The sequence below is a fragment of the Cyprinus carpio genome, chromosome A3 (genome assembly GCF_018340385.1).
Source record: "Cyprinus carpio isolate SPL01 chromosome A3, ASM1834038v1, whole genome shotgun sequence".
Classification (NCBI taxonomy): Eukaryota; Metazoa; Chordata; class Actinopteri; order Cypriniformes; family Cyprinidae; genus Cyprinus; species Cyprinus carpio.
Window position 1 is genome coordinate 7805714 of NC_056574.1, and position 27439 is coordinate 7833152.

The following is a 27439-nucleotide window of genomic DNA, read 5'->3' on the forward strand; positions in this document are numbered from 1 at the left end:
TTCACAATTTTCATTTTATTGAAGCATAGACTATACAGATGATAAAGTAGCATCAAGACAAATAAGATTCAAGGAAAATAATTATTCATAATCAAAAATACATTAACCTCATATATTAATCAGTTCACACAGATGAGTGATGAAATGTCCTTAAGAGTCACACAGTCCCATCCAGTCAACTGTGATACAGATCATGTGATACATATAAGACATTTGATCCTGTTTCAGAAAATAATGATTCCTTATCATCACATCTAAACTGGTTTCATCTCCCCATCATGATCTTCTTCTCTCGTGTCTGGAAACAGTTTGTGGTTGATATCCAGCACTGATGTGGTGTAGCTTCTCTCAGTCAGAGGATCTCTCAGTCCTAACATCCCAGACCTGGTCAAAGTGAAACAAACAATCCAGATGAAGTTGTTTAATGGACAGAGAGCTCAGCTTATGTTCTGTGTGATTTTAGCAGGGTGAGCAACTATGACCCTTGTAGTACTGTACACTTACCATTCTTCAAGCTGCTTTAAGACAATTTACCACATCCTCTTCTTTCACTCCTTTCAAGAGCATCACTTGTTCAAAACCCCTCATTTGGCTGATGAGATCATCTGTACAAATTAAAATACTGCAATAAAAATTTCATTCTGCAAGAATTAAGAAAAAGTTACAGAGGCAAAGGTCCTGCTCATGAGACTGCATTAGCATGTGTAGTTCTCAGAGACTCTAGAATTCATCTATTGTTGCAGTAAATGTGTCTTTTTTTTCTCTAGAATCTTTCTCCAAAGTTCCTGACTTCTCTCACAAATGTGTTTTAGTCTGAGCAGGGTTAAGGCCTGGCTTCAAACCAATCAACTATCAATCCACAATCCATAACACAACATTTATAAAACAATGAGATAATGTAAATTTGTGTTTATATCAATTAAACCACTTTTATGACACTTGTGTTCTTTTAAGAAAAACAGGTGGTGTTTTTTAAAAATTTTAGATTAAAAATGTTCCAGTCACACTTTGCTAACATGCTATAATTATAATAGCTGTATCAAATAAAATAAAATAAATATAAAAACATTGGAAAGAATAATCATAGAGTTACAGGAATCATAAAGTCCTGTAACACATAAGACAGCATTGCTTCAACACACACATACCAGAGGACTTCTGTTTGTTTGAGCACAAGATGGCCATCTTCATTTCTCATCCTGAGCAAATAATTTCCTTGGTCTTCCTTCTCTTCTGTGAAACAAGATAATCTTACTATGTGTGCAATTAATATTGCTCATTAAACATATAATTAAGTTAATTTAAAGTAAGATTCAGACCAGAGCATTTGATGAGTAAACAAATGTACCTGGGAAGAGCTGACCATGGCAAGATTAGCCGAGACTCAGTAATAGCTCTTTTAGTTTTTAGGAAGGTTTGTGAGAGTTGGCTCACCAAAAACTTCTGAAAAAGAAGAACAGCATTATCTGCAAACAATCCTGTAAGACAGAAAGAAAGGAAATATTATTTCATTACATTGAACTTATACATTACTATATACTTTAACTTATACATTACTTATACATATTTTTTTAGACCATGAAAGCATCCTCTGCAAAGATGCTGTATAATTAAATGTTAAATGCATCCATTATTGAAAGCAAGTAATTCATAGCAAGCTATATTCATATGAGTTGGTTTAAAAATGAATACATGCTAACAAGACTGTTATCAGTAGTGTAATTGATCTGGTCCTGACAAATTAATCAAAGATTTAATATATATATCATGTGACACATTAAACTAGCAATATCTACTCATGGAGATCACGTATAGTGGGAACATGAACTGATGGGGCTTATTTGAAGTAATTTAATGAGAAGCCAATGAACAATATAAACTTTCTGACTGTGTGGGGCAACTGATTTTCCAACGTTGTGATAGTGTCAGATGAGATTGTCCAGGGGCTTGTACAATATCATACAAGTGTTAAATTGAATTACTGAATTATTAAGACTTTGATGTGCGACTGTATTTAGGGATCATTTTAAAGACTTTTCCCGTTTCCAGATACCCACACTTGAGGTCTTAGTCACTTGAGAGCATGTGTACATGACTATGAGACTGTCCCCGGTCTTAATAATGCCAAAGCGCAGCGTCCTTAACTCACACTAAACCTCTCCAATACTGCTCCAGAGCGCTATACAATGCTTAGTGTATCCCATCATGCATCATGTTTTGGAATTAATCGTGAGGGTTTTTGCAGAGATCTCACAGGAGGTCACGCAAACCTTTCCAATGTTTGTGAAATATTAATAATAATAATTAGAAATTGAGAATAATTTAGTAGTAAAACAAAGTTTTTGTGGTGCACAGAAAAGTATATTAATTTTTTACATCATTTGCAACTGCTTTTTATCACTTAATTAGAAGCACCACAAATTAAATTGTCATCTTTAATAGGGACTATTGAAAAGACATTTAGAAGTTTATTTTAAAATGCAAAGTTGAAAGGAACTTTGTCATGTTAAGATCGACACACATTGTGATCTTCATGCTCACTTGGGCCAAATAAATAAAGGAAATGTGCAAAGACGGCAAGTGTGGGTATTTGGACCGTACAACAGTTTAAGAAACAACAAATGCTGTGCAAATGATAACAGCAGGAATGTTTGATAAAAGGGACAAACTATCACAGACCAACCTGCCTCTGCAGCTTTCTGTCTTCTCCATTTCTGAAGGAATACCTCTCCACAAACACGACTGGGGTGACTGATTCCTTTATGTCTTTTCAGCTAAAAAATAAATACAAGGGGAAAGAAATTAAACAGAATTATATACAGAATGTTAATAGTGATCTGTGGGCAAAATATTTAAGATATAAACTAATATGAATTGAACTGCAAGATGGGAAAAATGTTTTTTATTTACATTAAAAAGGTATTACAAGCATGGTACAGTAAATGTGATTACTGTGAAATATGTCATATAAAAGCACATTAAAACACTACCATTACAGTGGTACAACCACAGTCATTTTGGTGATTATTGTGCTATTACTATACCATAGTAAAACTACAGTTACTGTGGTAAAAAAATAAAATACATAAATAAATAAAAATAAAAAAAAAAACATGGTAAATGTCTTGTTTACTGGGTTTTACCTACTATTGTAGGTGTCATGGTTACCATGATTTTACTACAAATACAACTTACATCTTTGAACCTGAAATGATTATAAAACGGATCCCAGGTCTATAGCACGTCACGTGACAGATAAGAGTTTAATCACCCCAGTTAGCAGCTGTGTTCGTTTAGTTAAACACAATGAAACTCAAAGACAGCCTCGGATGACCGATGTAATACAGAGAGTAAAAATATGGCGCTCATCTGATTAATAAAGAAGACAGAATACACTTTATAACAGGCATTAAAAGAGCATATTTACTACTACTCACCATAGACTGTATAACTCACCCAACCTGCGGCTCTTGTAAACTGATGGCAAGTATCGCGATGTGTGCTGAATGAGACTTCTTGGACGTGATTTCAAAGCGATAAACATCTCATGTCAGTGACTCTAGAGGCGCTTGACCAAGCTTCAGTTTTTGACGCTTTGGGAGTGAGAATGGGTTGACGCACGGCGCGTGATGCGCGTGGTGGGAGGGGCGGCGCTGTATATTAATTATGTATTATTATTATTTAGGTCTTTTTCGGTTATTATTTCGAAGCTGTGTTGATTTGCTGTTTATTAATATTTTTTAAACTATAACGCTACATCTATCAACATTTATTTAGATGTTATCATTGTATTCATTCATTTCTTTATTTTAATTATATTATCTCGGTCTTATTACCGGTGAAATATTACAGTAAGCCAGAACACGGGCCGAGCGGGTCTCATTCTAAGCCCATTAGCCACAATCCAACGCGGACATTCATATCACAGAATCTGACAGCGACAGCATTTTTAAGCAGCCTTTACAATAACCTTAATAAAAACTTTTAACTTTAGAGTCTAAAGTAAAAAAAAAAAAAAAAAATAAAAAAATCTGTAGGCCTATCTCTAATAAATAAATTTTTTATTTATTTATTTATTTTGTGTTGTTCTTTTTATTTAAACTAAATTGTTTCTTAATGTGAAAATGTGTTACAGTTATGTGTCAAGGACTTGATATTGAATTCTGTAATAAAAATTAAAAAAAATCTAGGCCTATGAAAAAAATAAAAATCAATAAAAAAGTAAAAAAAGGACCATTGCGCATTTTACAGCTAAAAAGGTTTTAATATGTGTTTTTGTCACCAGCAATACAGTATGTTGCTCAGTTTTGTTACAGTAAGTTAAGCTCCGATTTTTTTTTCAAGTTTCAGTGAGTTTCTTCTGTTGTCCTGTGAAAAAAAAAAAAAAAAAAATTAATCAGAAAATATCGTGCTGATGCACGAAAGATGCCTCCAATTGAAATGCATTAGTTTAAAAAACGTGTTGCAATCACGAAAATAACGAAATAAACATGTTAAAATGTCTACAGTTAGACGTGATATTGAATTCCTGTAATAAATAAAAAAAAAAATCTCGGCCAAATGAAAAAAAATAAAAATTCAAATAAAAAAGGAAAAAAGTAAAAAAAGGAACATTGCGCATTTTACAGCTAAAAAGGTTTTAATATGTGTTTTTGTCACCAGCAATACAGTATGTTGCTCAGTTTTGTTACAGTAAGTTAAGCTCCGATTTTTTTTTCAAGTTTCAGTGAGTTTCTTCTGTTGTCCTGTGGAAAAAAAAAATAATTATTAATCAGAAAATATCGTGCTGATGCACGAAAGATGCCTCCAATTGAAATGCATTAGTTTAAAAAACGTGTTGCAATCACGAAAATAACGAAATAAACGTGTGCCTGCCACGAATAAATAGATTAAATTACGTGACCAAATCACGAACTGCCGTGAGACTGGGTTGTACCCCCATGTCGTTCTACACGCGTAAAAGCTTAGTTAGTCTTCGGAATACAATTTAAGATATTTTGGATGAAAACCGGGAGGCCTGTGACTGTCCCATAGACCAGTGGTTCCCAACCACGTTCCTGGAGGCCCCCCAACACTGCATGTTTTCTATGTCACCTTAATCAAACACACCTGATTCAGATCATCAGCTCATTAGTAGAGACTCCAAGACCTGAATTGGGTGTGTCAGACAAAGGAGAGATGCAAAATGTGCAGTGTTGGTGGGCCTCCAGGAACGTGGTTGGAAACCATTGCCATAGACTGCCAAGCAATTAACAGTGTCAAGGTCAATAAAAGGTATGAAAGTCGTTGTCAGAATACTCCATCTGCCATCAGACGTGCAATCTGGGTTATATGAAGCCATGGGAACACTTTTTGTAAGCGAAGAAAACAAAAATAACGACTTTATTCAACAATTCCTTTGTCAACGGTCTCCTCTGTGTCTTTCCATATCACTGTATGCTGCGTACGCTCTTCTGTATCATCTGCGCCACAAGGATGCGCTGTTTCTATGTGTATTTAGATTTGATTTGAAAGAAAATAGCACATCCTTGTGGCATGGATGACACAGAAGAGCATACACAGCATAAAGTTGTTATTTTTGTTTTCTTCGCTTACAAATAGTGTTCCAGTCACTTCATATAACCCAGATTGCACGTCTGATGGCAGATGGAGTATTCTGACGACGGCTTTCATACCTTTTATGGACCTTGACACCAGTGGAGTAGTCTACGTGATACGCAGGTATACGCCGTATACCCACTAGGAAAGGTCAAGGATTTGCGTATACCCACTTAAAAAAGCATGCAGATACGTAACAACATCATTTTGTGACAGACATCCATTCATAAATTCACCGTGCCTGTGTTGCGAAGCACCGACTTTTTGATAATCACGCTGTGTTTCTTTTGATGACTATTGCTATTGTGCAACTCTTGCACAGCATTGAGCGTGCAAGTTTGAAATTAATAATGTGACTAATAACACTCTTTCAGTGTTTTCGTAAGCCTGCCCCTGAAGCTTCTGCTGCTTCGAGTGACACTGTAGACAGATGACAGGAACGTTAACATTATAGAAACGACAGAAAATGAGCCAGATAAGGATGATATTATGCTACGTAGTACAGAAAACGAGGCTGATGCTATCGTAGCATTACCTGGTACTCAACGTGGCATATACATCATCATTAATGTAACTGTAACAGCAGGGGATTGTTGGCATCTAAGAACAATGAGTGATTTCAATAAACAAAAAGGTAATATGAAGTTAGGCTACTTGTCTTACATTGTCTTACTATAACAGTATTGCCTGATTCTGCTCTATTTTGTCAATCTAAATAGTTTCAAACAAACTCACAACTGAGCAGCTGCACATCTCCGTTCAAACACAGCGTTATTTCGTTTATAAATGAATCTGCGTTTTTTTAAACAAATCATTTCATGAGTTAATTCAATTATCCATTCATAAAGACAGTCACGTGCTTTGTTCCTGAATGAATCAGCCGTTCGAACGAATCAACTGAGTGAATGATTCAGTGATAAAATCTGTAACTTGCCGCCACCTAATGGCAGTTTTACTTTAATTTTTAAAGTATAATTTCAGTTATTTAAATCATTGAATATTTCTATACTCCAAATTTTATATTTGAACATTATTCTCAACATGAATTTGTGAAGTTAATTGCAAATAAATACCCACAAGCCACTTCTGTGTTAATAAATACCTACAAGCCACTTCTGTGTTCTTCTGAATTTGACGTAAAAGATAACATACTTTGAATAAAGTTAGAAAAAAATGTCCCTGTAAATCAAGTCCCATATTACTTTGTAATGGGAAGGCTAATTTTTGTTATTGTTTAGAAGGTGCTCCTGAATTTTTTTCTGTGCTCCTAATTTTTATTTTTATTTTTTAATTAGCAGAACAAGTGCTCCTAAAAATAAAAGTAAGCATAGAGCCCTGTTTAGTGAGTATGGTGGTGCTTATGTGGTGCTGCTTTGGGATGGGTGAGTAAGAAGCTGGGAGGGAAAAATCACAGTATACTCCCTACAAAAAAACTAGACTACACCACTGCTTGACACTGTTATTTACTTGGCAGTCTATGGGACAGTCACAGGCCTCCCGGTTTTCATCCAAAATGTCTTAAATTGTGTTCCGAAGACGAACTAAGCTTTTACGGGTTTGGAACGACATGGGGGTAAGTGATTAATGACTAAATTTTCATTTTGGGGTAGAGTATCCCTTTAAGTACAAGTAAAAGTACCGGTCTAAAAATCTCCTCAAGTAGCTCATTTAAAATTTACTAAAAGTTACATTTTAACAGCGGGAGGGGGGCAAAAATGGTATAGGCCTATAAATCTCAAAATAGTTGTTTTTAATTAAAGGAACACCTTTACAAGTTAAACTGCAATAACCAAAAGCATGTCAACACTTGACATTTAAAACATTAGGGGAGGTATGTGAGATTTTAATGCAGACCATCCCACCAAGTAGACAGAAAAAGCAAGTTATATTCTGGCTACTGACAAAAACAAGCTAAGAACAATTTATGAAATTTATGAAAGGATTAGAAATTCAAAACTTCACATTGGATATTTCAGCAGCATGAAAAACAAAATGAATATTATTATAAATTATACAAATAAAGTGAGCAAAGGACACGAAACCACTTTAGTGGTCCATGGTCCAGTCTAATGTGAGCTATGCACTTTTGCAAAAACTTCCATAATCACTGAAATCAATCGCAAATCAATAAATTTTGCACTTTGTTGTTTATTATTATGACAGAATTTGCGAATGCAGATTCAGATTTCAGTCAATAAGTGTGCACACTTGAACAGCTCCGGTATTCTCTGCAGTGATGAATCAAAACGCCTCTGATTGGACATTGCATTCATAAATTCAACAGAAAGGTATGTGTATGGTTATAATGCTCAATGCTGCAAAATGCGAGTATAAAGACATCTAATGCAACATGAGCAGATCTACTCTAAAAGGTAACACTTCATTCATTTCACATTACACTTAAATCGTGACACCGTAATAGTTGTAGCTTAATTGTGCAGGGACACGTTGCAGGGACACGTCGCAATACTTGCAACGATGCAAGTATTTAGCTTACCTATACATGCTTGCGAAGGTTTGATGTCGAGATTTTTTAAGCTGCTAGTTTAGTCTCCCTAGGCAAACACAGCTTACCCTGCATAGAGCTTAAATATGGCAGCGGTTCACTTCATTTCCTCCAAGTTCAACTTCAGCAGAATACGACAGGGTTTCAGTTTCAGCTGGGTCTACACCATAACACCTGTCTTGTCCATCTCCATCTTTATAGTGCTTTTAGCACCAGTTTGTTCTCCTGCCCATTATTTACTGCAGTAGTTTCGAGGGTGCAGTTTATTTATTTTTTACTCGGTAATTAATGTGTTTGAAAATGTAGCGAAAGTACAATACTTCAAACAAAATATACTTAAGTAAAATTTTAATTTTAATTGTAAAAATTATTTGAAAAAAGTAGAAGTACAAAAGAGAAAAAAGCTACTCAGTTACAGTAACCTGAATAAATGTAATTAGTTACTTTCCACCTCTGGTTTTATCCTGATCAAAGCTTTAATATAGTATGGCAACCGTGTATAACACTTCTCATAGCTATGTGAAAATAAGTGTAGAAATGGTACAGTTCATTGTTTGAGCTGAGCTGGTGATCTGAATGAGAGATTGAAATTTCCAACAACATTTATATGTGTGTTTATTTATTTATTTAAAAAGGATCAAAAATCGAGGTGAAGCACATGCAATGGAAATAATTGGGGAGCCAGTTTTTGAAAAGGTAGTTAATCATTTTAAAAAAAGCACTTACATTTAATTATTCTGTTAAAAGGGTAATTTAAATACATATTAAATTAGATACTACATGAAATGCATAAATTATCATTATTTTACAGAACTTTTAGGGTTTTAGAAGTTACATTGTCGTGGCAATGGATAAGTAAAATGTATATCACTTTTTGTTTTACCTATTTTACATATTGTTTCTATGCTTTTGAAAGACTATTTTAACTTTTACAAAGGTAATACTGAGTATTTTAGCGTTATTGTTTTGTTTGTTTTTTTTTTTTTCTTCAAAGATGGACAAGTGCAAATCTCAATCCTGATGTAAGGTAATTAGTACACCTTGCTGCAAGTCAATAATTCATATTCCTGCATTCTTGCTTGACCTTATGGCAAAGTTATTCTGTTTTGTATGTAGGGTTATAGCAGTAGAGAACTATATATGTATTTAGCATGTGCTTGTCTTATTCATAGGTGATACAAAGTATGCATAAAGGTGTCCCTGAAGGTGTGAGCTATTATTCTTCATACATTACATTCAGGAAGAGCAATAAGCCTCTGAAGTACCCCTTGGAGGATTAGAAAAGGGTTAAGAAATTTTTGGATAAGGGTAACCAGCTGTGTCTGATGTGATGTTATGTGTATGTAGATGCTTCACACTTTGTGTGTAATTATTTAAATGTCATGTTGGATAAATAGTCACACCAAACTCCATCCACAACTGAACCAGCCAGCATCAAGATTTAGCTCCTTTTAGACTAATGACGGGTATAATGTGGTGTGGTGAATTGACAGCTTGAGTTTGCTTTAAATTGTTTTATACTTTAATGTGGGATTAAAGTACTCCACAGTCTGTCAACGCCTGAGGTATTCAAAGAGATACTGCACAAATTTGCATGTCCATTAAATTAATGTTATTACTAAGTGTAATAAGTATGTATCCCTTAAAATAGAGATTACTATTAGAATAGAATGGAGTGTGTTGTAGCACCATAATCTTTTCTGTTTTCCTGTTGGTTGAGAGGACAGGAGGGTTGTAACACTTTCCAGAATACTTTAACTGTATATGTACAATACACCGCCACCCCACCCCCCCCCAAAAAAAAAAAAAAAAAAAAAAAACAACATCAAAAGAATACAAATAAAAAATAAAATAAAAATCTGTTGTCATTTACTACTACCCTCATGTCTTTACAAACCTGTATGACTTACTTTCTTCTGTTCTGTGGAAGAAGAAAGAACAAACAAACAAACAAACAAAAAAAATAATGAACACACACACACACACACACACACACACACACACACAGGAAATCATATATTGGGAACCAAACAGTTTTAGTGATCATTGACTTTTTAATTGACCATTGACCACAAAACAAAGAAACAGACATAAATAAAATAAAATAAAACAGACATTTCTCAAAATACATCTGTGATCTGTTATGTTTCAAGTCATACTGTCGTACTGGTTTGGGACGGCGTGAGGGTGAGCAAATGATGACTCTTAGTTTTTTGGAAACAAAAAAAAACCTACAGTATTTAAACCCATTATTGCTTTGTTCCATAAACTGGACAAAAACCTCATTATTCTTTAGGTCTGGTTTCATAATTTGAGTTGTTAGCCTCTATATACATTTCCAATTATATTTTCTGTTTTAAAGACATTTACTATTTGTCTACCAGTTTAACTTTGAAATATTTAAAATTAAGTGATTCTGGGTTTGTAGTGGTGATGAGGGATGGCATAATAACATTTAAATGTTTTAACTGTTGCAACACAACTCACCCAGGTAGTGAAGGTGGGTTAACACAAATACTCGTACTTAATTCTAGCAGATGAACATGGGAAGATCACATAAAATTTTAGATAAATAGCGCACCTTAAGCCCAGATTGTTACAGCCATACCTGGTCTCCCCTACAGGGCCATCTTGGTCTCACCTACAGAGAGTGAAGAGAGAGTGTGTGATACATTTGTGATCGGAAGGGAGGTCAGAACAGTTAAGCCGCTGTACCTGTTCTACATCAGAGCAGGGTGACAGTTTGTGTAGGATTCTTGTGTTTGTGACAGTTTGTGTAGGATTCTTTGATGAATAGAAAGCTACAAAGAACATCACTATCTATGTATCTAAATAAAAATAGACTATAGAAATACAGTATATGATGCAAAGTAACTAGTAACTAACTACAAACCCGATTCCAAAAAAGCTGGGACGCTGTACAAATTGTAAGTAAAAAAGAAATGGAATAATTTACAAATCTCATAAACTTATATTTTATTCACAATAGAATATAGATAACATATCAAAAAAATTTTGAAAGTGAGACATTTTTGAAATGTCATGCCAAATAGTGGCTCATTTTGGATTTCATGAGAGCTACACATTCCAAAAAAGTTGGGACAGGTGGCAATAAGAGGCCGGGAAAGTTACATGTACATATAAGGAACAGCTGGAGGACCAGTTTGCAACTTATTAGGTCAATTGGCAACATGATTGGGTATAAAAAGAGCCTCTCAGAGTGGCAGTGTCTCTCAGAAGTCAAGATGGGCTGAGGATCACCAATTCCCCCAATGCTGCGGTGAAAAATAGTGGAGCAATATCAGAAAGGAGTTTCTCAGAGAAAAATTGCAAAGAGCTTGAAGTTATCATCATCTACAGTGCATAATATCATCCAAAGATTCCGAGAATCTGGAACAATCTCTGTGCATAAGGGTCAAGGCCGGAAAACCATACTGGATGCCCGTGATCTTCGGGCCCTTAGAAGTGCATTCTGTCAACTTTTTTAGTGCATGCAATTCACAATTTAATCTATGCAACTGGGGGAAATAATTAAACTGGGATAAGTATTTTATTTAAAAATAATAATAATAATATTACAAGTTTTTTAGCTAAGAACACAAGTCTGTTAACTGTCTGCGGTTTTTAGGAGAAGCTCTGTGGTACGAAATATTCCCACTGACACTAAAATCCCTCTTAGATGGGGAGCTTGTTGCTGAAGCACATAGCTATTTCTTTATATATATATATATATATATATATATATATATATATATATATATATATATATATAATATATATATATTGCCCAGCCCTACCACCTACTGGCGCTTTTAGTTTTATATTTAGAGTAGGCCTATTCTTTCTTTTTAAAAATAATTTTATTTTTCACTAGCCTATTCATTTGTATTTTTGTATGTTGAATTAAAATATTTATTTCTAAAGCTACTTATATTTCTTTCTTAAGCTACTTTTTTTTGTAAAGCTTATCCAGTGTTTTTGTTTCTAAATTAACACAATAACTATTATCTTTAATAACTTTATCTTTAATTAATCTTATTAATTTGAGATTAATTTGATTCATTAATTGCCACATTATGTAATTAATTAATTATTATTATTATTATTTATTTTATTTTTTTTTAATCTCTTGAGAGCCCTATTTAAAACATAAGACATACCCCCCACCCCCCGTCACTGTGTAATTTGCACCCTGCATCAGAGCAAAAATATCGTCTTTCCTGGGGCGAAGTGAATAAACTGACAGTGTCCCACCCATATGGGTTTCGCCGTTCGCTCTGTGTATTGGAGGCTCCAGGGCTGCTTGGGAGGAGAGTGGCTCGTCTTTATCAGTAAGACAGCGCCGCTGCTCGAGCGCTACACTGACCCGCTGCCGCGTGCAATCGCCGCTTGATTGGGACCCGCGCGGAGTCTCTCCGTTATCTCGCCGTGCTCCACTGCAGCAGAAGGTTAAGAGGAACTCCTGAGAGGGTCACTCATTTCATCTTTGCTGACCCTTCCTGGGAGAAAAACACGGACTTAACTGACACCTGTCCTGGGAGATACTTAGTCGAAGACCTTGCGTGTAACTCAGTGGAAGACAGAAGTTTTTACCGACTGTACCGTTGAACGTTTGTAACCTTGGAACTCGTAGCTGCTGTTCGGTGAGGATGGGACCGTTGCTCGTCTCCATCGCCCTCTGCGTGCACCTCGCTGTCCCGCTTCTCGTCAAAGGTGAGTGGCAGAGCGCAGAATCTGTGTTTGTGGATGATGTTCTTTAACTTTCTATTCCAGCAGGACAGGGAGACAAAATAAAAACTGTTATAATTCAGCACGTCACAGAATTAACCTAAAAGGCTCGTTTACAACAAAATGTTTGTTGTGCGTCTCAACATATCCTGAAATTAACCTCAGAACGCATGCTTATACTTTGCAGCAGCTATATTTGAGCACAAGTCAGTTGCGGACATTTGAAATGCCATTCTTTATAGCTCATGTCATGCTGTTTTTATTGGTCAAGTAAAGTTAGGCTAGTAAGGGAGATATTATTTACACGCTATCCCACTAACAGGCTGCTACGGCTTTCCTGATCATACTCCCACGGTTTTTACATCTATGGCAAGCTGTTTTAACATTTAAACCGAAAAAAACTGACAATTATCTGTTTTATTGTATTATTTCTTATTATTCATTTTCCAGTAATCCAGTAGGGACTAATATCTACCTATTTCATGTTCACCAACTATTAGATACTAGTACTTATAGCCTGTTAACAGTGATTAAATTAATACAGTCATTATGCTTATTTATTAGTCTACATATTATTAGTTTATTGACACTCAAGGACACCTTACATTGGATCTATCAACTTTAAACAACAATAATTATTATAGCCTAAACAGACCTAAAACAAGCATACAAGCAATCACATAAAAGTCTGCCTAAAAAGATGTGTCTTAAGGCAAGATTTAAAAACAATAAGAGTTTTACTATTTCACAAATACTGTAGTAACGAGTTCCATGACTTAAGGCTTGAGACATAGAGGTTGTACAAATTTGAGGGAGAACAAGAGTGAGTACAGAAGTTGATCTTGTGCGAGTATGAGTAGATATGAAGAAGGTCAGATATGTATGAAGGAGTAATTGGATTATTACGTGCCTTGTAAGTAAGTAGAAGGATTTTAAATTCAAAACGGTATTTAACCATGAATCAATGCATGTGTTGTAACATGGGAGTGATGTGTTCAGTTATAGGAGTTCTGCAAATAATCTGTGCAGCTGAATTCTGTACTAGATGAAGTTTATGGAGAAGCTTTGATGGCAGACCATAAAAAGGGCATTACAATAATCAATACGGGAAGTGACTAAAGCATAAACAACGATCGCTTCTGCTCTTTTTACCAAAAGTGAAAAAGAGCAGAAATATGTGGAAATATGCAGAGTGAATGACACTATTTATATGTGCTTCGAATGATAAAGTACTTTCAAAGATGACACCCAAACTTTTAACCTGTTTAGACACAGACACTGGAAAATGATTCATATTCGCTGAGGAACATTTAGACTTGCCCAGATTGGTTTTTGAGCCAACAAGATGTCAGTCTTATTTAGTTTAAAATTTACTCGGGGCACTCGTGGCCTAATGGATAGAGTAAAAAGTAACTAGCATGTTCTTAACATTATTAGCAAGTAACTAGCATGTTGCTTGCATGATTAGCAAGTGACTTGCATGTTGATAGCATGTTTCTAGCCTTATTGGCATGTTACTAGCATGTTGCTAGCATGATTAGCATGCTACTAGCATGTTGTTAACATGATAAACAAGTGACTAGCATGTTTGTAGCATGATTAACAAGTTACTAGCATATTGTTATTATTTTTGGCTTTCTCAAGCCTACCTAATAATAATCATAATAATAATATTTGTGTTTTACAATTCATAATGTCATTGATTCATATTTATACTGTGAGAAAGATATCACGCGATCTCAGATGTGGCTCTATGTGCATGCGCTTTGGGTCTGAGCTCACAAAAGGGGGTCTAACAGAGAAGTGCTGTACTGAGAAGTACTTACGTGCAAGTACTGAATCGAGCACTTGAATGCTTAAAATTGGAAGACACAAAAGCACCAATGATACATTCCATCATCTGTCCCGAGCATCTTTCATGCTGAAATATTTGCGGGAATTTCCCACGTTACAAGCATGGAAACTGCGAGAATGAGTAGAATTATGCGCAGTCCCGCACCGAAATTCAAGCCCTGTTATGTTAATGACACTTTAGTATGTCAGTACTACCAAATACATAACTGTAAATGTAAAACTGAAATAGGCACCAGCAACAGTTGGTGTACATACTAGTGTGTGAATAGTTGATGTGTGAATAACAGATAACCATTGAATTAATGGCAAAAGCAATTCGTTAATGGTTAATCATACAACAGTTTCTCATCAGTTTTAAAATGACAAGCAGTGGATTAGATACTAGTTACTAATTGAATAGATGCTCGTCATTGTAGTACTGAAAGCATTATTATCTGATGAATAGTTACCACTAAAAACTGAAAAAGGATACTAGTCAATAATGGATTGCTTAGAAGTAAAAAGAAAGCTGTGTAGAATAAAAAAAAGCATATTAGTTTTAAGTAATAAATGTTAAAATAGCTTGCCACATGACATCAGTATTTTGAGAAATAGGAGGAGACTGATCAGTTGTCATGCTGTATGGACTTGGGATCCATTTACCGGAGCTCGGTAGATGTTTCTCCTTGTTCTTATCGATCTCCAGTCACTGCCAATGTTTTCTTCTATAGTAGACGTGCGAGTGATGCACATCCATTTGGATTTAAAAGTACTGTGAGAGTGGACCGGTTTCCTGTCTGATTCTTTCATAATGAGATTCACATCAGTTGGATTTTTATCTTCATCTGCATTGTTCGTAGAGCAGCCAGAAGTGCTGGATAAAGTCTTAAAGATATTGTTCGATGCTATCATGGTCCATGGTACTTATCAAAAAATGTGTGTTTTGACATTAAAATTGTCTTAGGTACTGTGACGTGTTTAATTTGCGCTATTTATCATAATAACTATTTTTAGACTCTTCAGAGGTGATTTTGAACATTAATATCAACATTCTGACTCTCTTGCAGTAAAACACAGAAGTCTTATCATGTATTTGGCATAAATGCAGAAATGCATTTATGCATTCTATGTGAAGACTGACCCAGAGGAAAATCTTATTGCTCAACTCTTTCATAGCTTGACAGACACAGTGGAAATCCCAGTTTTTTGTCATTAGATGTTTTTTTAATTCCATAGGATGAATAAAAAAAAAGACACAAATTAATTGCTTGTTGACATACAGTAAGAATATATGCCTATAAAACTAATGTGGATAAAAAATCTCAGATGATTTGTAAGATTTTGATGAGAAATATGAGTTCGAATTGAAACTCTGACATTTGAATGCAGACTTTGGTTTCTTGGAAAATCTGAGCACAGTTTGAGAAAATGTAATATTTTCTAAAACCCTAGAGGAAATATGTTGGAGATTACTGGGGTTGTTTCCTTCTTGAGAAATTCTTGAATTTGCTCTATTTAATCTCATTGCTCATTGCTCCTCATTGTTTGGAGAAACAGTTCGTATGTGTGCTTTTTGCTCCCAGACGAGATGAACTTGTCTCTTTGATGCTGCAAGAGCACTGAGGTATATAGCAATGATGGAGCATCATTTAAGAGTTCTTCAAAGGCAGACAATATCGCTTTCTAAGTCTGGATGCCACTCAGAAGAATGTAGTATAGACGCATCAGTCCAAATATTCTTCAGCTGACAGTTATGTTCCTGGATATGAGAGCAAGCCAAAATAATATGGTGAAATAATATTTAAGCACAGGTTGTAGGCTTATAACCTTGTTTGTAGCTTCCCAGTCTTCTCAGGTTCACAGGTCTGTGATTTTAAGTGTGCTTCCAGCCTAGCTGTACTAGGAGCTATAATTGTAACTGAGCATGGCCTTAGAGCCTCTTGGTGTCAGCTGTGCTTCTGCAGCTTGGAGCTGCAGCCTCCTCCTTGAATAATGGATTCTTAGCTACAATACCTCAGGGTGCACTTGTTCCTTGGCTTGGTAAGAAAGTGAAATCATCAGTGGCAGTTCTTCTATTAATCACAGCACATTCAGACGTCACACATTGACATGCTTCAAGGTGTGATTTGGTGGCATGCCATGCTTTTAGTCATGTTTCCTTTGTTTCTTACACAGAAATTAGGAACTTCATAGAGTTTATTTTCTATTAGAGTTAAAAGTTACTAATATATGGTAAAGTAAAGGGATAGTACACTCAGGAAATTAACATTTTGTCATAATTTACCTACCTTCATATCGTTCCAAACCTACATGATTTTTTTTTTTCCTTTGGTGGAACATAAAATAAGATATTTTGAAGAATGTTGGTAACCAAACACAAAAAGATTTGGGTCTTATTGACAAAAATACAATGGAAGTCAATGGTAAACAAAAAATATTTGGTTACCAACATTCTTCAAAATTGACATTCTTTTGTGTAAAATTAAATAAATAATAATAATAATAATAATAATTATTATTATTATTATTATTATTATTATTAAAAAATAATAATAATTATTTTAAAAAAATTGCAAACAGGTTTGGAACAACATGAGGGTGAGTAAATGATAACATGATAATTATATATATATATATATATATATATATATAGGTAAAGTGTTTTTATTATTATTATTATTATTATTATTATTTATTTTTTTATGTTAAACTGTTTACTATCACAGTTTAATGTAGGTTAACATCCAGTGGTGGAACATGCAATCCATTGTTTATGGAAGTGCATGATATATCATGCAGTATATCATATTTCTCCCATTGTGTACAAGACTGTGTGGGAGATTTCAGAGGCTGCTTTCATTGATGCATGCAATTGTTGGGGGGCAATTACAAGCAAACACCCTATTCTCAATGTCAGAGGCCACAGCTCCTGGCTTGAGCAAATCGATGCTCTTTAAGCATCCCTCGCCTGGAAAGGCTCACTGTGTATCTTCTCATGCCATTTTGTAACATATCAGAATGCTGTGTGGCTGATAAAAAGGCATTTTGTTTGTTAAGCTTCCAGCTGTCTCAGACAGAAATGTCACTTGCTGATGACAGGGGGCATGTTGCCTTATGCATGTTCTGTGGTAGTGTTGTTTTTTGTGAGTAGACTTTACACTTTGGGTCCTTGGATTGAAATCCAAGTTTTTTTTGTTTTTTTTACAGATGTTACTCAACTACTGTATGAAGGCCTGTTTTGGCTAAAACGTATAATAGTGAGAAAGTGTGTGAAAAACTCATTGTGACAGATAAATACACATTTTGAGGGATACAATTACAATTGTAAGAACTAAAGTTGCGGTCCCAAGAATTAAAGTAGCATTTGTGAAATATAAAGTCACTTTTTTTACATTTATCACAAGTCAAGTCACAATTACAGGAAACAATCACAGCTATGGGAAGCGAATGGAATTATATGAAATAAAGTATGAGATATTTGGAATTGAAAGAAATAATTTTGCAAATGAGAACTGAAGTAAAGTACAGGGAAAAATACAATTAGAGAAAGAAAAAAAAATACAATTATGTGAAATAAAGTTGCATTTGTGAGATATAAAGTATTTTCTTTAGACATAAAATCACAATCAAGGATAATAGTTTCAATGATGTGGAATAAAGTTGCAGCTGTGAGATGTAAATTAGCAATTATGATACATTTCTGTCACATTTCTAAGAAAACATTGCGAGAAATGAAGTGACAGTTGTGAGAAATAAAGTCTCAATTTTGAGATATAATGTCACATTTTTCCATATTTTCCTTACATTAAATTGGAAATGGTCTTCCATACCTTATTATAGTGTATAGGTGATGTTTATGGGTGACTCATCGCAATGTTTTTAGAGACAGCAAACCATCTAGACATACTTTACTTATGTGTATTGTTCTTGCATGTATTTTGTACTGTAAGTAGTGTATCTCTGCACTACAGTTTAGACTTCAAAAGCTTTATATATCAATGTTTATTGCATTATATTTTCCACTTTGTATTGGGTACTCTATCCGTGACAGTGTAACTATGTTATCCCAGCTTGAGGACAGGAGTGTGTTTGACAGGGGACCCATGTTGAGAGTGTGAGACAAATTTGTTCTGGTTGGTTGAGCCTGTGGGCCCTCAAGCTTCAGTAGTTCAGGTCTTTATCCTGCACACATGAACTGTGCTGTCAGCATCAGCTGGCCACTTCATTAGAACGGCTTCCCTGCTTGAGTCCTGTATGCTTTATTTACTGTGTGACATTTGCGATTATGTTGTGAAAAAAAAATCAAAGCAATCAACAACCACAATCCACGATGGACTCTCTGTCTGATGAGTGCTGAAGCTATGTGAAAAAATAGATTTGCTCATTAAATAGGCCTAGTTCAGATATAAAGCACAATCAAATCCCTTGTTAAAAATGTAAATGTGACCACAGCATTTTCCTAGAGTGAACTCGCAGAGAGAAATGCAGAGGTAATTGTGATTTTGAGTGGTCAGGTTTTTTGTTTGTTTGTTTGTTTTGTTTTGTTTTTATGATGGAGTGCCAGTTGGATTGCTTTCTTAGTTAAGAAAATGACCCTCCCCCTTGAGAACAACATGCAGCGATTTTACAAAATTATTTTGGGCTACATTATTAAGCCTACATTAAGCCTACGCTATTTTGTAGGTTGATAGAAGAAGTAGATCGTTTTTTTGTTTTCATTTTTTTCTACAATCACTTTCACTCTCTCCTTAATGAGTGTTCAGAGGCCATTCCTTTCTAGATCATTGGTTCTGATAGGCCCACAGATCACAATTAATCATAAATGTGGCAACATGGCTGCTCTGGTAAAACATAACTCAGTCTTTCCATAATGACCTTCCGTTTTGATGAGGTGTCATAGAACTTACCCATTGCCCTTCTTTTCCTGTACGCTGGGGTGTAATTGTGGTCATCACTGTCTGGACTGTGCCCATGCAGTCCTTCAAAGATAAATTCATTTTTCACTTGTTTTGACAGACCTATGGCACCATTGGCGTTTGTTGATGAGCAAGACTTGACCTGCATTATCTCATGGTACGGCACCTCCATCACAGGAATAAGATCATGCTAAACTGTGTGAAGAAGATTAGGGGTCAAGATTTGGCTCTTTAGCATGACCTAATTCTCTAGTGATGATAGGCTTGTTCTGAGTATCATATATATTCTTAATATTTTGTTGTTGTTGTTTATATACTTATTAGTTTGGGTTGGTACAAGTGAGATCCTTGTAGCCATATAAATTGGATAATTCTAATCAAATAGTAGGATTTAATTTTTTCCCTGCAGTAGGAAATTGATGGAAAATGACCACCTGAAAATGTCCATGTCATTCATTCATGATTCATTTAGCATATATATATATATATATATGTGTGTGTGTGTGTGTGTGTGTGTGTGTGTGTGTGTGTGTGTGTGTGTGTGTGTGAAAAAAAATAAAAAATGTGTGTGACAATTATTCTTCTGGGGAGAACTGTGCCCAGGCATGGTATATAGATGAATATGTTATGGATGATTTATCTTAGTGTTATAGACCTCCTTTTAGAATTTGAGGAATTTTGGGGATGTAATTTATGGTGTGCCTGTGGGGCTATCATCAAATGCTAGAGAGACTTAGTGTTTTAGTGTTTTCCTCAAAATATGGTGACTATGCATATATAGACGCCCAGACTTGTGGATCTAACTGCCTGTGGGGCATTTTGGGCTTGCCTGTGTGCATCTGAATCAGACATTTCAGCATGTGCCTTGCCTTGAACTATGAGAAAATTAAAAAAAATAATAATAATAATAATAATAATAATAATAAAAGAAAAAAGAAACGATTGATTGCCACATTTAACTTTTCTCCCTCTTACTGGATTGCAAAGATATAACAAGTAACAATCCAAGCATGGTTTTAAATAAATAGTGGTGCAGCATGAGAAAAGCAATGACTTTTTTTGTTGTCTGATTTAGGGAGTCCAACATAGTTTAGCTCTTTGTATAATGCTTATACATCTACTATTGTAGAATGAGTTAATCTGATTCGTGCTTTTCAGCAGCACATAATTTATTAGGCATCAGGCAAATTTGTTTTCAGTTCCTTTTGTCATAGTTTGTTGGTATTTATGACCTATAGTGGGAGTAGTGTGTTATTACCACCTGTGAATGATAGGACATTCATAATGAGTTATTAATTAGTATAGCAGATGGCAGGAAGTCAGAATGAATAAAGATGATGTCACTCCAAGCAAGTAACCCTCTTCTTCTCTATGTGAATCATCCTCTTTTAGAGCATATCTACCTCGCATGGCATCTGTTAACAAGGACCACTGCAGTACTTGTACCGATGTGGCTAAGAGTGATGGGATAGAGGGTGGATTGGATCTGGATTGCTGCATACTTAAACAGTTTATTTAAAGCTATGCTACAATTACCTGTGTAGCTAGTTCTCCTCATGTTCCCCTAGGTCCATAGCTCTTAAAATACATTGGTTTAAAGACTAAAATTGATTAAAGTTGACCTTGCAAAAAGATTTTTACTCTCAGATCTGACATAAGCGATTGTTAAGTCGAGACAGTTATACAGTACTTGATTTATTTATCTGAAATACATGTAGATTATAAAGGTGCAGTGCACCAATGCGAGTACAGCATAAGTACATTAGACATCAGGGTCGTGCAGCATTCAGAACTGAATTAAAAATGCATTTTAAACATTTATATGACTTAATTTATGAGACGTTTCAATGTTTATTTTTAATGCTGATCTCATGAGAAAATCTAGCAATTTTATGGTTTGACAGTCACCGGTAAAATCTTATGAGTTTATACAGTATATTTTGTATGAAAATGTATGATTCGCTGAAAACCTAAGACCTAAACCTAAGCAGATTGTATGGAGATGTTAAAATGAGAACAAACAAATTCATACAAATTTACTACCAATCAAAACGTTAAATAGCTACAAATGGCCATGAGAGTATGTTGGTTGACTTGACAAAGCTTTGTCTGAAAGTTTTGAGAAAAGTAGAAAACACTTTGAAGGTTTTTATGACTTTTTAGTTTGTATATTTCATTATATTTTATACATTCTCTTTCGCAAAGAAAATATATTTCTTAATACATTTTTGATCAATATAATAAATGATATAATGGTATATTAGAAAATAGTAAGAATAACATATTGTGTAAATATTGTACAATATATTGAATAATATATAAGGATTTACTGCTTTCTTGTGGTGGACCGATATTGGTTTTTTTGACAACCGATGCCGATATCTTGGAAAGCAGGGGGGCGATAGCTCCGATGCCGATATCTTGGAAAGCAGTATATATATATATATATATATATATATATATATATATATATATATATATATATATGTGTGAATGAAATTATTGTAATAAATCAACTTTTTGATGATATTCTAATTATATGACCAGCACCTGTAGTTTTAGTGTATTAAATTTTTGATGATATACTATATATATATATATATATATATATATATATATATATATATTATATATTTTATTATTATTATTATTATTAATATTTAAGAAATTTGAAATAATTTGACAACGGATTAAAAAATAAATGTGTAAACATAAACATACTTATACTTTAGATGACAAAGTATTTTTTACAAATAAATAAATATTTAATAAAAAATATAATTAAAAAGGAAGTGAACACTGTAACCAACAGGGCCCTCAGTATTCTGGGAAGTTTATGTGCATTGGGAATCATATTTTTCAAATAAAGCAATGGTAACACTCATTTTACATACAGCATACAGAGAAAATGATATGAATATGTCAGTGGGCAAATGCATAAAGCACAGTATAATTTGAAATCATGAGTTTTATTTTTTGATTAATTCATTTAATTCGGACGGACCGTCAATCAGAGAGAGAACACTATATTGTTGTTTTTAAATGCACACTTTTCAAGATATCTCAGCTGGATTCGACTAAGTTTGCAAGGTTTGTGAATTTAAATGTTCATTACCCATTCAAAGATTTGTTTAAATGATATAAATGCGTATTTGCTTAATGCTGACGGCAAACAAGAAAGTATTATAATGTTTGCCTTTCTATTACAAATAATATAAAAATCAATCATTATGATACTTTTTGTATACATGAATTCCTTTGTTTAACCTTTCTATCTGATTATTAGACAGACTTCTATCTGTATTAGACAGAACTGTTAACGATGACAGAGAAAGAGTTGTATATGTATTAGATGGATTTGTTAGAGATGTCAGTGTAAAGGTGTCGCCTCGAACACATCAGCCAAGCAGAAAAACTTATTGGCTGATGCCGATATTTGAAAAATGCCAAATATCGGCCTAGGTGATATATCGGTCAACCACTACACTGCTTTTTTATATTGAAAAATATGTGACAATATTAGTGGTGGGCATAGATTCATTTTTTTAATCTAGATTAATCTCACTGTAATCCTGGAATTAATCTAGATTAATCTAGATTAAAATGGCTCACTTGAATTATGCCGAAGGCATTCAAATTATGTTCAATAAGATGTACTTGTTAGTACTGATAGAGCTGTGCTGGACTCAAATATAGTAGTTTGACGACGACTCTTCCCCTGTGCTACATTGCTTGGCCCGGCATCTTCCGTATTAGCTAAGGGATGCTTTGCATTTAGGTGGTACTTGAGACTGGAAGAACTCCTACAGTATAAATAATTACGCATTGCACAAGTTGCAAACAACCTTACGCCTGTTTCACACATACTCCGTCTGCAGTGCGTATGCGTTGCATTTTTTATTTTTTATTTTTTTATGCACCCATGTTAACGGATTCCAGTGTTCGCGCAGTTGTGGTCCGTCAGTGCGTTCCAGGAGCGGTGCGTCTGCAGCAGTGCAGCGATCGTTTACATACAGAGTCTATTTTTGCTGTGCTGCATGCGCTGAATTAAAATGACAGCGCATTGTTCGTGGTAAAAATTAACATGGATTGACACGGAAATGCAGTAATTTCACAATAAATGTATACTAATTAAAGCCTACTGTGTTTCACATGCAACACATGGGTTTTTGGCTAGGTTTAAAACAAAAAAAAGAGAGCCTTTAGATAAACGAGGCAACATGATATAGGCCTATGCACTTTTATGGAAGCAGAAAACCAAAGTTCATTAAGAACCGTGTGATTGCTTGTAATAAGGATTTAAATGCAAAAGGCACGAGAGTCGACTGTTTCTGTCAGTGGTGCTTTAATTTTAAATATTAGGCTAATTGTTGTGTTTAAATGTTTTGCCGCTTGCTTGAGCAGCTTTTTATTTATTTATTTATTTATTTATTTAGTTTTTTTTAACATGGTTTGAATTATAGAATAATGAACAAATGTTGTGTTTGTGGACTAAACAGCCGCGGATCAGTAGCAGACTGCAAACGTGTCCTGTGTGAAAGCACAATGAGTCCGTGCTGCTTCTGCAGCACATACGTAACGCACACAGACTGCATACACACTGCAGACGGAGTATGTGTGAAACAGGCGTAAGTCTTGTCGAGGTTTTTTTTTTTGGGGAAGCTTGGTAATTTCTCAGTAGGCATACACACAGGTTCGAAGACTCGTTCTCGCCCCCTACAGTGCATTTCTTCTAGGTATACATCCGCGCTAAACTATCACGGTGAAAGTCATCATAGCTTGTGTAGTATAGACCCAGCTCCCAACCCAACTTTGAGAATAGATTAACTGCGATATTTTTTTTATCGCCCGATAAGAGTCTCACGTTAACGCAGCACGTTAACGCCGATAACGGCCCACCACTAGACAATATATAACTATATCACAATGTATCACAAAGCACACTTGCTCATTAAATCTTTTAGTGAACATACTATTACTGTGCTGAAAAGTGAACAGCCATTACTTTTTAAATAAAGTAACATATAGTCTTAATGGTGTTTGGCCAGTCATCAACCAACCCAACATGATCTACTCTTCAGCACAATGGTAACCCCACAAACTTACACATACCAGAAACCCTTTTAAATGTCAAAATAATAGAACATTAAACACTAACAGATCTCCACCTGTAACAATACTGAGCAAAAACAAATGAAATAATGCTTAATTTTACCATTTTTACTCTTCTTTAACAGTCAGAAGCAAAGCATGCTGAGAACTAGAAATCTACTGTAACTCATTACATGAATGTGTGTGTGCGTATATGTATGTGTACATACATTCACATTTATATGGGCGCATGTATGTGCAACATATATATTTAATAAAGTATCAAACTTTATAAATATTAGATGTATTTGTGTCTTAATTTTTAAATATATTTGTATGTATTAATATATAGCCATACATTGTCAATGCATTTATTGACAAATATAAGCACTATAGTTTCCCATAAATGTAAATGTATTATGTAATATGCATTTTGCATTATATTCCCATATGTTTTGTTACATAAGGGTTAACATCAATTACTTGTTTTATTTTTCTTTGAATTGCAGCTCAGTATATGTATTTTCCTTTCTTTCCAATTCAGCTTCCTGTGGTGTGCGACCAGTCCAATTCAATACAAAAACCAAACATAAACCACACAAGTTGGTGCCACACAAAGGATTGTGAATTAAGAAAGAAAGAGCTCATACAGTGCAGTTTCCAATCAGTAAAATGGTGTGTTGAAGTGGATAAATTAGAAAACATAATAGCTTGATAGATGCAAGGTGCAAATGTCAAAATCTTTAACGTAAATGTCAATTCTTTAATGTAAACACCATCTACGGAAGGTGTTGGATGTATAACTGGGGGAGGAATTAAGAAGGTCCTAAACATCAGAGAAGATACAATTATTTCATGTGCAGCCAGGTGCCTCATTAGCAAGTAATTTGGAAGTAAACCCAGATGTTTGGCTAGTCTTTGTGCAATACTGGGAGTGGGTGGATTGTTTGAGAATTATTGGCTGAATTCCGGCTGCAATTCTTTAAGGTTCTTTCATATTTTTCTAATTAGATTAGCTCCATCACTCAAACTCCTCAAAAGAGTCTAGACAGACTATAATCAACCCTCTACATCGTGAGTAAATCACTCGCATATGTGACTAAATATTCACTCTGGACGACTAAATTATGTCTAATATTAGCCACTGGCTAATAAATTCTCAGATTTAACTCGCCAATGTGTGAGTTGGATGCTAAGTATAAGTTTATCCCAGATATATTTGTATTTGTCGAACACACTGACTGAGCGCTTCAGAGTTTTACTCTCTGTCGAGCTATCTGTGATTTTTCTCAGTTCATCTAAATGGTTGCGCAGCGCACCTGTGTTTGACGTACCGTAAATTCTAGCGTGAAGGCGCACGTCTCGCCGTCGCTTTATCTCACACACACTCAAAGAGAAAGAGAGAGCGAGAGAGTCTTGCATACCATACAGAATTGACGCTCTACATGTAAACGGTATACTTTGTTCTATTTTCCTGTCAAAATAACAGAGTTCCTTTGGAATTCTTTAGCTTAAACTCTGCGGACCCGGTACCGGGTCCAAAAATAGCATACAAAATGTTCGTGTTTCATTTGCAAAGCCTTCCTTATATGGTATCAGCACATATATGGGTTCATTTGAAAGCTTAGAGTGTCTTCTTTACAAAGAATACCATTAATTTGGGTTTTATGATTCATAAAGTAGTGAAATTAAGCTTAGAAATATATTTGTCCCACACACAAATTTCCGCCTAACAATAGCGAATAATTTTTGCGAAGAATGTGTATTTTATATATTTTTCACAAAACAGTCAAGTCATATATCACAAGAAAGCTCTCATTCTCAGAAATTCGACGATGTAAATCATTTTATTGTGTGACAATCACAGATGATCTTCAATAAAAGCGCGATGTGAAATTTCTCACCTCAGAGCAAATTTTTTATTTATACTCGTATCACCGCTTCAGTCAGCCGCAAACAGCCACAAATATCTATATACTCTATATTATCTTTTAGATTAGAATCTCTTCTTTCAAACAAGACCATTTTTACGTTTCTGCGTGCTTCCATCGGTGAGATATAAAGCGTTTTGTCCAGACGCGCATCAAGCAAAAAAGGCGCACGTTCGTCGAAAGACGCGCTTCCTATATCAAAAGCGCTCTCGGGTTGAAGGGAATTATGTTCTATAAATCTGAGCTCGGTTGTGAAGCGCTATTAGTCAGATCAGATGTCAATCAGCAGTGGGCTGTGGAATTTGACACCTCTGCGTCATCAGCGGGGAAGGGTGGGGGCAGTGAGTGGGCCCCTTCCATGTCCGCCGGGGATGACTGCGGTGGACCCTGTGATATGTAGTTTTCGGCTTATTATATACAACGCTCGCACGCGGAAAAGCTTTCGCATATGCTTCTAGGAAAATACCAATTTTAGAATAATCATATTACAAGTTATGGATGATCACCGGCGCCGTGGAGAGGAATGGACGCGCGTCTGGTGAGGCTATAAGCGTGTTAGGTACTTTTTTTTATCTTTGAATCTTTATTTTGAAACGTGAAAGCACAGTTGACAATCTGATAAACTGTTTATTGACAGAAAAGTACAGTACATGCATCTCAGTGAAAGTACAGTAAATACACATGGATTATTACAGTACTGTGTGGATGAACATATATTCGTTTGTTGACGTTCCGAAGTTCGTGTACAAGCTTCGGGCAGCGGATAAGCGCTGATAATGCGTCAAAACAACAGAAGGGAGGCTGGAATATGAAATATTACAGATGATTGAGACAGG

General features: G+C 35.0%; 2 long non-coding RNA genes across 2 annotated transcripts; one reads left to right on the forward strand and one right to left on the reverse strand.

Annotated features, from left to right (window-relative positions):
- Window positions 1-3522, reverse strand: LOC109076371. The gene is made up of 6 exons (XR_006153790.1): window positions 3438-3522; window positions 2684-2774; window positions 1349-1478; window positions 1149-1233; window positions 505-605; window positions 1-384 (listed from the first exon to the last, which is right to left on the reverse strand). It is a non-coding gene; the product is annotated as an uncharacterized LOC109076371 (long non-coding RNA).
- Window positions 3523-27019: 23497 nt separating this feature from the next.
- On the forward strand, window positions 27020-27439 carry LOC122135410. The gene is made up of 2 exons (XR_006153506.1): window positions 27020-27162; window positions 27342-27439. It is a non-coding gene; the product is annotated as an uncharacterized LOC122135410 (long non-coding RNA).